This window comes from Delphinapterus leucas, chromosome 9, assembly GCF_059928025.1.
Source record: "Delphinapterus leucas isolate spDelLeu-1000000601 "Yukka" chromosome 9, BTC_Dleu_Yukka2, whole genome shotgun sequence".
Classification (NCBI taxonomy): domain Eukaryota; kingdom Metazoa; phylum Chordata; class Mammalia; order Artiodactyla; family Monodontidae; genus Delphinapterus; species Delphinapterus leucas.
In genome coordinates this window covers 60,368,487-60,380,097 of record NC_143137.1, presented here as the reverse complement: position 1 = coordinate 60,380,097, position 11,611 = coordinate 60,368,487, and the positions used below count along the sequence as shown (strand labels likewise).

The window sequence follows — 11,611 nt, the reverse complement described above, 5'->3', positions numbered from 1 at the left end:
ACTTAGTTGGGCCTTGGCCTCTGTGTATCTCAAACTTTATTGCACATCAACATCATCTGGAGAGCTTGTTAGATGACCATTTCCTGTGTACAACCCCAGAAATTCTGCTTCAGCAGGTCAGGGTGGGCTTAAAATTTGCATTTTTAGGAAGCTCACAGATGATGTCATTGTTGCTGGTTTGGGGATCACAGGGAAATGGAATTTTCTCCCCAGGGACATTAGTCAATGTGTGGATGCATTTTCTATTGTCCCCATGGAGGTTAGGGAAGAGTGCTATTGGCTTCTAGTGTGCAGAGGCCAGAAGTGCTGCTAAACATCCTACAATGCACAGAAGAGACCCCAGTAAAACAATTATCTAGTTCAAATGTTAGTAGTGCCAAAGTTGAGAAACGCTGCTCTAGACTTTAGAGGAATGTTTAGGTCATTATAAACCAGATAATTTGAACACAGATTTGGAGAAAAAGATCTAGAACTCTTGAATCAGTATCGTCTTTAAAATTGAAATATAGAACAGGGCTTCTCTGGTGGCACAGTGGTTGAGAGTCCGCCTGCCGATGCAGGGAACACGGGTTCGTGCCACGGAGCGGCTGGACCCGTGAGCCATGGCCGCTGAGCCTGCGCGTCCAGAGCCTGTGCCCTGCAACAGGAGAGGCCACAACAGTGAGAAGCCTGCGTAATGCAAAAAAAAAAAAAATTGAAATATAGAACAAACTGCATGGCTAAGATATACTTAGAAGTTGTAAAACATTGTGATTTCTATTTCAAAACAGAAGACTAACACGTGGAAAGGCATTACTTCTTTGGCAAACTTTTTGCTGTAGCATGAATTATTATTATAGCATTTGGATGCCTTCCAGAGGGTTCCAAATCCTCCATGAGTTTGCCTTGAAATTTTGTATAAAAAATCTGAATTTACCAAGGAAACTATTAGAGGATAATTATCCTTTTTATAAAAGTACTGAACAGAGGACCTCATTAAAGTCAGTGTTCACAGTGCATTTTAAAGGAAATCTAAATTACCTTGAAAAATATTCTCTAAAGTGAAATCCATGAATATTTATCCCACATTGATTTTGTTGTTTTATGTTTAAGAAATCTACTAGGTGGTAAGGATATAGGAACTTTAAGAAACCAAAGACCCGTCTTCAGTGGGTTTAAAGCTAAGACGTGTGTGTAGATCTCTGATGTGAGGAAGTAAGTAAAAAGTGCCTTGGGGGTGACAAATATGTTCCGGAAATGCTTTTGAAGGCATCACGTAGGTAGAGAATGATTTGTGGGAAAGGTGAATTCAGGACTGGACCCAAAACAGAGCAAAATCTAGAAACTAGATAACTAGTCTGGGGCTTATGGATGGTGAAGGCAAAACACTGGGTGTCCCCAACAGGGAGCAGATCATCCTAAGGGGAAGCATCTGTCCTGCCCAGTGGTTCAGGCACTAGACCAGAAGGCTCTCCTTGGATATGGCTCCACCCACTTCTCTAGTGGAAGCGGGTGTGAGGGTGAGTGACTACGTGCAGAATTCTGGGAGTGTGGGAAGTTTGACACCTTACTGTGAACTTTATTCCAAGTCTCAACGAAGACTCAGTGGCAGACCACTAAGTGGTGCAACCAGGTTAAAGTTTGGATTTGACAGCTCTACTGGGCAAACCCAATCATCAAACACAAGTTCAGGGAGTGGGCCAAAATTTCAGAACAAATTAAAATTAGGTAAAATGTTGGTAGCCCTCTCCCACCATCCACTTAATGCATTTTCCTCTCTGACAAGTGTGCCATTGAAGGTTGTGCTCCATTGTTTGAGTGTCATAATTATAGGTCTATTTTAGTGATAGCAGACACCAGCAAAGGCTGATATTTCCCCACAGACTTTTTTTCCTTGCCATCTCTCTATTTAGCTCTTTTCTAGTTATTTGCCGTCTTTTAGATACTGTGTGGGTGAAGAAATATTAGTTCTAATAACCCCTGGTTCCCATTGAAATGAAAAGATACAATTAGGTGAAATCTATTGGCAAAATTGTGTATTTGTCCAAAGTGAGCAGGGAGGATATTTACCTCCTGCCTTTGGAAGCTGCATGATTATCAGAATTTGAATAACAGCTGGGCTCTTTCCCTTTGTTAGGATATATCTTTTCTTTCTTTCTTTTTTTTTTTTTTTGCGGTACGCGGGCCTCTCACTGTTGTGGCCTCTCCCGTTGCGGAGCACAGGCTCCGGACGCGCAGGCTCAGCGGCCATGGCTCACGGGCCCAGCCGCTCCGTGGCATGTGGGATCTTCCCGGACTGGGGCACGAACCCGTGTCCCCTGCATCGGCAGGCGGACTCTCAACCACTGCGCCACCAGGGAAGCCCAGGATGCATCTTTTACGTCTATTGATTATTTCAAGATGATTGTATGAGTAAATTCCTCCATACTTCCAACACTAAGGTGAGGCAGGTTAGAGAACTATTCTTCTTTGTTGTCAAGTTAGTGCTTTACAATACAGCTTGCAGCAGAAGGCTCCTGCTGGATTTTATTCTTGTTTTCTCCAAGACTAAAAAGTTAAATAAATCAGCAGTCTTTGAAACCTGCTGGCAGGGTTCCGACACTCATTTGAAATATGGAATCTCAGAAGCATTTGACTGTTTTAAAACCAACAAAGGACTTAAGCCAGTCACCTGGAAATTAATAAATACCCCTCTGTATTTCTCCGTGACTCTCTATGAGAATTGGTCTTTTTTCACCCTCTTAGGGTAGACAAGTCCTTCTGCCTTGCTCTTTGGATTCAAGATGATGCCACAAATAGAGGTTTTCACTGTGTAGATGAGTAAAGTACAAAATGCTTTTTACCCATCAGCCCACCTGCCAAGTGCTTCCTGACCAAGACTCAGCTCCAGGCAGATAGAAAAGTGAATTAGGCACTTCAAGGAATTGAGCGTTCACTGGGGGAAGTAGACACGCCTGCTTAAGGCATTTGCCAAATCCTGGTTGGAATTTGGTTCCTTTGAAAAGAGTAAGGCACAAAGTTCTAGAAACTGAGAGACAAAGAGCAAAGGGCTTTTCTACTACCTTTTTATTCTCTGTTCAAAATAACATTAACGAACTTTTTAGGAATCCCCATTTGGATTTCGCTCTCGCTGGAAGGTTTTCTTTCTTTGAAATATATGAGCAGCTCTGGACTTGGAGGTTGGGAACAAGAGGAAGGAAGGGGCACCGTAATAATCCCTAGGGTGGAAATGCAGGGCCATGAGAACAGTCCACCATAATATCTCATTCAGCTAGGTTCACTGGAAGTTATGCCACTGTACACCGACAGACAACATAATTCTTAGATAGGAGTAAGTCTCCCAGGAATTTTACCCGCATTACATGCCCATTTGTCGCATCATGCAAGCATTTTCCTCTGAGAAAGATGCCAAATATTTTTGTGTGTGACTGTCCAAACAGAGGATAGCCACAATTGCTAAACCCACAATTGTTTTTCATGAGAGGGAAAAAAGAGGCCCTAATTGTTTAGTGAATGTTAGGAGGTATGTTTATGCCCTTTATAGGGCCGTAAAGCAGTTGCCTAAAATAATGCCCCATATAGCTCCTTTGTTCAAAGGACGTTGCACCCCATCTTCTCCTTGCATGTCACAAATCAGTAGGTAGATGTTTAATATTTAGGAGAGATATACAGCCCAAACCATGGACAACATACCTCAGAAAAAAGTTAAACTTTAGTGATTTTTTTTTTTTTGGTGTGTGTACAATCCCAGTTGAGTGGGTTTATCCTAAAGCTTCCTGTTGATACCAGCAAAATGCAGGCAAAGTTTTAAAAGAAAGAATCCAAGTGAAAATACCTTGAGCATGTAAATTCAATACCATGGATAGTTTTTAGATGTCTTTCATGTGAATCTAGGGATTCAGAGTGAACAGAAAACATGAGATACAAAGGTTTAAGTATGCGGAGCCATAAACAAAACCATTTTTATTTTTCAAAACTAAGGATTAATGCTATATATACATAGGTAGTTAAAATATCTAACTATTGAAATATTTTTTATGACCACTCTAATTACATTATTAAACAAGATGAAAATAATTCAGATAACAAAACAAAACCTAAAATTAAGATACCCATCCAACGAATTAAGTATAAAAAACCTCGGCAAAATAAATCAGAAAAATCAGAGTTTAAAGTGACTAGAATTTCTATTAGTTTAGTACAAGGTGTTACTAAGCCATTGTTAGTTGAAGTGTCTGGAGATGTGCATTTTAGAAATTCGATGTTATTTTTTTGTTTGTTTTTAGGAAAAACATCTTTTAATGTAGTAAAAACATCTTTTAGGAAAAACATCTTTTAATGTAGTAAAAACGTGCACTGGTGTCTTACAATATGATCACGGTAGGAGGGTTTATGCCTGGAGATTGTGAGTTGACATAAATCTGTTCTGCTTTCCAACAGACAGCTGTGTCCCTCCCCCTTCTGGCTATTGCTGCATATGTCCTTGAAGCTTTATTTTTCTGTAGATATAAAGTAAGATTTTCTTCCTTTTCCTCATACATCCTACTTATAAAATAAACTCCTTCATAATTAATTGGCTGCCCGGGTCAAGTATGAACTATGTGTCCAAAGGATGGAGGAGTTATTTCTCCTACTTCTTATTAGCCAAACAAAACATATTTGCAGATTTTGATATCCATGATGAAGCTACAAGCAGGGCTGTGATGGTGTGTGTGTGTTTGTGTGTGTGTGTGTCCAGGTATGTATCCCATTTTGAATTTTTAGAATCAGCTAAGTGTACTAGAATGATCACAAGACAAATACTGTTGCTTTACGTTGTTTTCATATGACAGTCACCAAAAAGCATCATGTATGGCTAGAGTATTGGGAAAGTCAGGGTTTGTTATGTACCTTATCAGTTACCCAAGCTTCACTCACTTGAATTAAGTGTTTGTCTTTAGGTAGGAAATGTTAAAGTTTTATCCTAGACTTGAAAAGTGAAGGAAATCCATGGTTATAAGGGGATGTGCATGAAGAAGTAAATCCCTAAGAAGTTGTGAAGAAAGCTTGTTCAATCTCTTGTTGAGAGTGTGTCTACACTGGGGAGAAATGGGTACACATTCTGATTTTCAATTTTTTCCCTCAGACATAACCCTCGTCACAGCCCTCTCCCTAAGTGTACTAGTCAAATTCATTTTGTCTTGAAAAACGATGGGTGTATATATAGCCTTTCTATCTTTAAAATAACTTTTCTTGACAAGTTCAAAAGTGTAAGACATATGACAGAACAGAAATTTTCTTCAATTACATAGTTTTATTTTCCACAGTGCTGCAGCTGAAGTTTGCCCTGTTGTTAGTTCATACATAAGTCCTGTTGACACTTCTTTTCTCTTAAGTGCCAGGGGTTTGGCTTTGAATGTTTTCCTAACTCAGTCTTTAGGGACCACTCTAATTACATTATTAAAGAAGATGAAAATAATTCAGATAACAAAACCTTTAGAGATACCCATCCAATGAATTAAGTATAAAAAACTTATTCAGTATATTGCAAAAAAAAAGGTTAAATGAGACTTAAGAATGGCAAATTATCTTAATATCCTTTATTAGGACATGTAAGAACTAATGCAAACTTGATGAGAAATAGCTGTCAGGTTTGTAAAAACAATTTTTGACTCACTGTTATTCTCTCTCTTTCTGGATTTTCTTTAGAGAAATATTTGAACTTTCATGCTATAATATGAATTTATTCAAGCCTAAAATGTTATTTTATTACATTAAACATTTATATTTATCGAACATAAAACACTGACCAGAATATTTTAACATTTCAAATGGTTCGTATCATTTAAATGTTTTATGTCACAAATTCACACAGAAATCACACACTAATACTGTGTGTGTCGGTGTGTGAGAGAGAGAATTTTAAAAACAACTAAAACATGCTTTCTAAACTAGAGGAAGAAAAAAATTGATGAGGGAAAATAATCGTCCAACATACAAGGAGGCAAGGGAAAAAGAAACATAGAAGTGGAAAAAATACTGCAAAATAAGAAAATACAAATGAATACAAATATATCAGTCCTCACAATCTATATAATTTGACTAGGGTTCCAGTTAAAAGCCGAGATCTTTAGATTATTTTTAAATTAACTATATATTATTTACCAGTATACATTAAAAAATTCATAATAAGGACACCGAAAGGTAGTGAGTGAAAAGATGGGAAAATACTCACTAGGCAAATACTAACCAAAGCAAAGTTGATAGAGCTAAAGTGATACCAAATAAAACAGGCCTTAAGACAAAAACAATGTTCAAAATAAAGAGGGTCACAGGTACATACAATTCCCAATTCACCAAGAAAAGAATATATATAATTCTGAAGTTATATATACCTAAAACATAGCTTTAAATATAGAGAGTAAAATTAGGAAAAATTACAAGGATAGAAAAATCCACCAGCACAGTTAGATTATATCACACCAATTTCAGTAATTGATTTTAAAAGTAGGCAAAAAAAAAAATCACTAAGGATGAGGATTTCAACACAATTAAAAAGCTTGATCTAATGTGTATATATATAGAATTCTGAGCTCACTATTAGAATACATTTTCAAGTACACATGGAACATGTTTTTTGAAATGCATTATGAACTGGACATAAAGCAACTCCTTAATTTCAAAAGTCTATATCATACATATCCTGATCTCTGAACTCAAGGAAATTAAGGTAGATATTATTACCAAAAGGGGAATTTTTAAATTTCATGCATTTGAAATTTAAACACATGCTTTAATTACCCGTAGGTAAAAGAAACCACACAAAAATTTAAAATACTTAGAACCAAATGTGAATGAAAAACTATATATAAAAATTTCCAAGATGCAACTAGAGCATCTTCATGTTAAAAGAATACTTTATAGCTTACTTTTAGAAGTCTGAAAGTGAAAAGGGTGCTATATATAGGCTGCAGAAAACAAGCAGAAGTTATTTTGAAGCAGATGTAATGGTTCAAAATCTAAAATGATAGAACATACTAAAACTGACTCATGAAGAATTAGTTAATCCATATAGTCTATGACTATATCAGTCAGGGTTCATTCAGGGAAACAGAAAAAACTAATATAGGAACTGTGTAAAGAGGTTTTAGGACAACTGAGGCAACAGGGTTAGTAACTGCAGGCAGTATCTGTTACTTCTAGAGCTGTGGGAAAAAAAGGAAGAGGTTACTATTTTCGGAATTTAACAGCTTGGAAAAGAGACTCCTCAGAGCTGGGACCCAGATCTCTGATGAGAGGGTGCTGTCCAGCAGGTGCTGATGTTCAGGGGTTCAGAGGAAGCCCCCCGTCCCTGCAGATCTTCGAGTCAAACCACTGAGGAAGGAAGCACTGGCCACCTGGTGCTGGTGTCTCTAAGGAGAGACAGTGATGCTGGTTATGGGACTATAGAAAAAACTGGAACAAAAAATGTCACTGCCAAAGTAAAGAAACGTTTCTGGGGTGCCATTAACAGGAAGCAAACACAGAAGGGACAGGTTCCTTCTCCTTCCTCCAGTCTCCTAGTCTCCCTTTAGCAGCTATTGGAAGAAACTAACAGGCAACCCTAAGGAAAGGAAAAATGTGGTTTGAAGAGTGTCATTTCCAGTATTGCAAGACAAAATAGAGAACAGGTTTTTTAAAATTTTATTGGAGTATAGTTGATTTCCAAGGTTGTGTTAGTTTCAGGTATATAGCATAGTGATTCAGTTATTCATATACATATATTCATCCTTTTTCAGATTCTTTTCCCATATAGGTTATTACAGAACATTGAGTAGAGTTCCCTGTGCTGTACAGTAGGTTCTTGTTTGTTCTCTATTTTATATATAGTAGTGTGTGTATGTTAATCCCAAGCTCCTTATTTATCCCTCCTCCCCTCCCTATCCCCTTTGGTAACCGTAAGTTTGCTTTCAAGTTCTGTGAGTCTGTTTCTGTTTTGTAAATAAGTTCACTTGTATCATTTTTTAGATTCCACATATAGCGATATCATATGATACTTACCTTTCTCTGTCTGATTTACTTAGTATGATAATCTCTAGTTTCATCCATGTTGCTGCAAATGGAATCATTTCATTCTTTTTTTTTTTTTTTTGAAGGAAGGTAATCCACTTGGTATTTATAAAGCATTAAATACTGAGGAACTTTCATAATTATGAAAACTGCTTAAGAATTAGTGAGTTTAGCATTACAAGTACAAAAAGTACTAATGCCTATAGCTCATCTCCTGAGATGTTAGATTAAATTAAAAAGAAAAATTCTGAAAAAGAGTAAACTCTTGGTCTTGTTGGCTTGGGAGAAAAATCTAAACTTTAGAGGCTAGCTCAAAAGTCTATCTTGGTTGCAGGCTTCAAGTCTGGTAGGAATCACAGCTGCTCAGTTGAAAACCTATTAAGAGTAGCAGCAAGGTTAATGAAGAGCAAGCTAAATCTCCTCAGAATACTTCATGCTGCCACAGATTTGCTCTGTGGACTTGGAGATGCTGCTATTCACCCAGCACTGGGAGAGGGAAGGCGCACAAATGGACTCACAGTTTTGGATGTCAGAGAAGCTGAAGGACTGATTAGGGAAACCATCTCCTGGATTGCTAATTGGAGCTTTAAGCGATGCAGAGGATTGCTGATTCCAATTTCTCTCTGGATCTCAGTGTCTGATAAAGCAGACATAATGGCACCACTCTTCATACTGGCTCCGCAGGCTGCCACTTACCAAGCAGGCATTCCCAACCAGAGCTCTAACCACACGACTACAGTGGGCCCATTCCACTGGGCAAAAGGTAATCCTTTTCTCCAAGCTTCTTCTAGAGGTTCATGCTTTTTCCTCAGTCTTCTATCCTCAGTTTGAATTCCAAGTTTGCCTATCCCCAGGGACTCCTGAGCTGCAGCTTCAGTCTCCATAAAGCCTCGGAGCTGCCCAGGTCGAGGTTTTTCTTTTTTACCAAAACAAACGTCCTATTGAAGACTTGATTCCTTTCTTCTTGGGGGCTTTGTGAAGAGAGTCTTGGTGGCTGTTGGCACTGCCAAGCCCAAGGCTTTCAGGCTTGAGGGAGGCAGTTAAACTACTTAGGGCATCATTGCGGTAGGAAGAAGGGAGGGTGTGAGTCATCCTTTTGGCTCTAGGGGAAGGGGGAGGAGAAGTTTCACATTTAATTGTTGATTTATCCTCCGGACCATCTTCTTCTACCACTGCAGTCTTTCTCCGATGTTTCCTTAGATCACTTGGCAGTGTCGAGACTCCCATCCGATCCATTTCCCTGGCAGGACTTCGAGGGGTGAGCTTTGGTGTTGAGTGTCCACTGGGGGGAGATGAACTGGCCAGTGAAGAAGCTGTAATCGAGGCAGTGATGGAGGTACCTGGAAGGACCCTCGCTAAATTCAGGCCTTCCAGACTCACACTAGCCACTCTATTCTCAATTTCTTCAGCATGTAACTCTACGTTGTTTTTCTTCCTGAATTAGTCTGATTTCTTTGTTGATAGCGTCCAGTTGTTCCTGAAGCATCATGGCTAGAGTCTGGGCATCAGAATGACCACTTGGAAAGTGAAAATCCATTGAGCTAAAAACCGTTTCTCTTTCATCATCATCAATGTCAGACATTTCTATGTCACTTTCGAAAGGGTGGCTGCTTAGCACTCCAATTTGTTGTGTTCTATTCCATTCATGATCCCCAAGAGATTTCACCTTTGGCTCACTCTCCGCACACCCATGTGACCTCTCCTTGGTCTTCTTATTACTTTGGTTGTTCTGTAATCAGACTGGCTGTCCACTAGGGATCCAACAGAATACCGCAGCTCAGCTGAGGTGTCTAGATGAGTTCTTGATATTGTGGGCTCAATTAAAGAGTCAGTTCTCATTTTCATCTGGTCAAGTTCAGATCTCAGCTTTTCAATTTCTTCTGCTAATCTTTCCTTATCATGTAAAGATTCTTCCAGATTCTTTCTGAAAGTTTCTGATTCTTGAATTAAAACATTCCTCTCTTCTAGAGCAGCCATTCGTTCCTTTAAGTGTAGCCGTAAGCGTTTGTTGGATTCAGTCAGAAGTCTATCCACAGCATCGGATAATCTTTTGTTGTACTCCTCATTCATTTTCTCTCTTTGCCTAGCTCTTTGAAGTTCTTGATTTTTCTCTTCAATTTGACCTTCTAGATGCCTCATAAATTCTTCAATGTTTCCATGTCTTTCTTCAGCCTTTGTTAGGGCTGCAGTTCTCTGAGCCAGTTCAGCCTCTACTTCAGGTAAGCTCTCAGCTTTTCCCATAGTTCGCTGTAACTTTAGCTCAGCCAGCTCAAGACGCTCTTGTAACTGTCTGTTCTTCTCTTCCATCTGCCATAGGATGGCCTCTTTATTTGCTAACTTATTTTCTAGTTTGTCATTCATGTCATGTATGGAGGTAGATTCTCTCTGAGCACTGAGGTAACGCTTCTCAAGGGTCATGATTCTTTCTTCCCTATCTTCCTTCTGTGCCACGGCCTCCCTAATGTCCCTTTGATACTTAGTGTTCCATTTCTTCTGTTTTAATGAGACCCTTTCTTGCTGTCTCTACTTCCTGTTCTACCTGTCCAGCTTGAGAAGAAAGGGCTGCTAAGCATTCTTTCATTTGGGCCATTTCATAGTTTTTCAAGCAATTCTTGTAGTTCAACTACAAGACTTGTTTCATCAGTTGAGTCTATAGAGCCATTGGACAAACGCTTTTCATGGACTTTCTGACTTTTTCTCCATCCCTTCAAGACGTTCTGACTCTGTGGATCCCTCACTTGATGCCATTTTTTCTTTGTATATGAACATTTTGTTTATGCAAAGCAGCCATCTCCTGATTAGCAGCAGCTAGCTCTTCTTCCAGTGCAGAGACTCCTTCTAAAGAAACCCTCAGTCACTCCCTTACCTTTCATCCAAGGCCTTGAGGTGCTCAAATAAAGATTTCAGTGACCTGAGAACCTCAACTTCGCTGGACATTCCATAGGGGGACAGGGCTTGTCACTTCACCACCGCCATTCTTAGTGACCTTTCATATCGTGACACAAGGCACTCCAAATGCTTCAGTAACAGTCTTGTATTGTTTCTTTCAGCTTTAAGTTCAGAAATTTCTTCTTCCTTTTTTAGAAGTTGTTCCCTGCCGGCATTTAATTCTTTTGTCAGTGCAGCAAATTCCGGTGGATCAACCCCCTTAGAACCAGTCAGCCCTCCTGTCAGGGATTCAATATCCTGCTGGTGTTGGAGGGTCTCCTGCAGAGGCAGGGGGTGGCTGTGGCTCACTGCGGGGACAAGGACACTGGCAGCAGAAGTTCTGGGAAGTACCCCTTGGCATGAGCCTTCCTGGAGTCTGCCATTAGCCCCACCAAAGAGCCTCGAGGCTCCAGTCTATTCCATTCTTTTTTATGGCTGAGTAATATTCCATTGTATATATGTACCATATCTTCTTTATCTATTCATCTGTTGATGGATATTTAGGTTGCATCCATGTCTTAGCTATTGCAAATAATGTTGCAATGAACACTCTGTATCTTTTTAAATTTTTTTCCAGATAAACACCTGGAGTGGGATTGCTGGATCATATGCTAGTTCTATTTTTAGCTTTTTAGGGAACCTCCATACTGTTTTCCATAGTGGTTGTACCAATTTA

At 39.3% G+C, this 11,611-nt stretch overlaps 1 pseudogene; it reads right to left on the bottom strand.

Annotated features, from left to right (window-relative positions):
- Nucleotides 1-8,343: 8,343 nt before the first annotated feature.
- LOC111182536 (liprin-alpha-2 pseudogene) lies at nt 8,344-11,340 on the bottom strand (annotated as a pseudogene).
- Between the last annotated feature and the right edge of the window lie 271 nt (nt 11,341-11,611).